We start from the raw sequence: 2,716 nt of genomic DNA, 5'->3' as shown, positions 1-2,716 counted from the left end.
TGAACTTAACTGAAAATATTCTTTTAAATCATCTATTTGTAATTTCTCAATTTCCAAAAAAAAAACAATAATATGCAAATTTGGTAACAGAAACCAACCAAAAAGAAAGCAAATATCAAAGCGCCAGTATCACGAGCTTTTCATAACCATAAGTCAGTAAAGAGAGACCACAGCAAACATTTTACATCATAAATATATACATCTGATTAAAATTTCTGAACAAAACAACAACATCACTAGACTGTCATCTCTGGATCAATAGCAAATGAAACTCTGATAGAAAAGAAATGATTACAAAGAAAAATGATTTTCAGAATGAAACTTGATATATTCTCAGTGTATGATTATGGACGACATAATCGATTCAGTACAAAACCTTTATACTCACAAATCAAATGAACTAATTGCATTTTGTGACTCAAGATGAAAAATGCAGTCAGGTATTCATAGTTTCTTTGTATCTTATTATCACTCAGATCATAAATAATGTATCAGATCAGTTTGATCAGAACAGAAGATTCGTATAACAGTTTGAAACCTCCACAGATTAAAATAATATTTTAAGACATTACCTTGTATAGTTAAATCCAATTATATACATTCAATTCATCATAAATAATGATACTGACAACAAAAAGGCCAAATATTTGATATTTATGGCATATTTAAGGCAAGTTCTTCATAAAACACAAATGTTTATTTAAAAAAAGGCAAATATAGGCTACAGTGCCTTAATAATCATATTAAGAATACATAATATGTTTTGTTGAATGTTGTTGTACTTGTCATTTTATCCTTTATACAGTTATTTTAAGTCCCATTAGGAAGATTTCTCACCGTCCTAAATATTTTAACGATGGAACATTAAAACCAAGTATGTTTATCCAAATCAGTTTAGGTGTTTTTATGGCCATGTCTGAATGGACAGAGGGAGGAGAGCACATGCTAGGAGCAAACAAAGGACATTTGTCAGTCCTGCACCTGTAGAGGCTGATGGTTAGTGGATGTGACACCGGCTATGCCAGAAATATCCTCAACTGCTGTCTGAGCTTCCACACCCTCAGGCCAGATCAAACCACATCTTAGTCACAAAAGTCAATTACACTGAATGAAGTTAAACCTTTAAACTGAAATGCCAAACGAAGATGCCTGCTCTTGCTGGGAGTCAGACATATGCCTTAGTTTCGGAGATATGAGTAAGATGAATTCCTGCTTTAAATAGCAAAGAATATTTGGGATGTGTGCTTGAGATTATATATTCATATGTAAAAATATAAGCAAATTATAAACAGGGTCACATAAAAAATGATCTATAAGCCATATTTTATGTACAATGTAGCTTGTACATATGGACACAATTACAAAGAGGTGAAAGATTGCCAAAATAAATTATTTTTTTTTTTTTTCTGAAAGCACAATAGTTTTCGGTGACATCTCCAGTATAAGCAATAGACACAGCAAAAACATGAGCAAGAAATGTAGCTTTTTTACTTCAAACTTATAACTGTAGCTCAAACAAGCTTAATGAATGGCTGTATTTACACCATGATAAATCAATTTCACGTTAGACTAAAACAATTACATGGTAAATACCAAGTCCAAGATACTGACACAGCTCACAATGAATGACCCAACTGTCACAATTTCACCTCAAACCTATTGAAACACAATACACTATGTACAGCTAAACATCTCTTAAATAAAAGTACAGTGTTGTAGTCCAAAGTAACAAAAAAATAAACATTTCGTACAGAAAAAAAAGAGACAAGCTTGTTTCCAGAGTGTTGTTGTATTGAATACATAAATTCACATTGTTAGGAAATGTAAGCATTCCTATACTGTAAATCCTTAAACTGATTTTTGCATGTGATCTTTAAACAATAAGGTACTTGATTCTCATTTAGAAGAGACTGATGCATTTATAAAGAACGCTTTCATTGTAGTTGCACATGTGCATTTGATATCTGTGTAAGTTGTTACTGCATTCTTGTGACAGGCAATTCAAACACTGTGACAGCTGCCTGTCATCACACGCACCCCAGACGCGGCTGATTTGAGCCAAGAGGGTCTTGTTATCCTCACAGTTGTCCAGTCTACACACGCTTAAATATACTGTATGTGGGCGTGCTGTTCTACATTTAGTTTCAGAAAACACCAAAGTATTTCTGAGGACATTATTTCTTCAGGCTTAGCATTTTGATTTTTTTTGAATGCTTTGATTTTTAATAACGTTTGCAAACCTACAGTATACGTATGTGTTTGTATGTATGCATTTATCACTAGCAGGTCAAAATTTTGTGGTCAATAAGATTTTTTTTTTGTTTTTTTTGAAAGAAGTTTCACCAAGGCTGCATTTATTTGATCAAAAATACAGTACAATTTTTAATAGCATCAAATATTATTACAATTTAAAATAATTCTAATTTAATATTTTTTTTAAATGTAATTTATTACTCTGATGGCAAAGATGATATTTCAGCAGACATTACTCCAGTCTTCAGTATCACGTTTCATATTCTTAGGAAACATGTGAGGAGATCATTTTTTTAGGATTCTTTGAAAAATAGAAAGATCAAAAGAAAAAATATATAAAAAAACAAAACAATGCAAAAGTCTTTATTGTCACTTTAATGCACACATGCTGAATAAAAGTATTAATTTCTTTAAAAAAAAAAATGTAAATCTTACTGACCCCACATAGTTTGTGTGTGTGGGT

The sequence above is a fragment of the Sinocyclocheilus anshuiensis genome, unplaced genomic scaffold (genome assembly GCF_001515605.1).
Source record: "Sinocyclocheilus anshuiensis isolate Anshui unplaced genomic scaffold, SAMN03320099.WGS_v1.1 scaffold253, whole genome shotgun sequence".
NCBI classification, from domain to species: Eukaryota; Metazoa; Chordata; class Actinopteri; order Cypriniformes; family Cyprinidae; genus Sinocyclocheilus; species Sinocyclocheilus anshuiensis.
The sequence above is the reverse complement of the archived record's forward strand: the minus strand, read 5'-3'. Positions refer to the sequence as shown.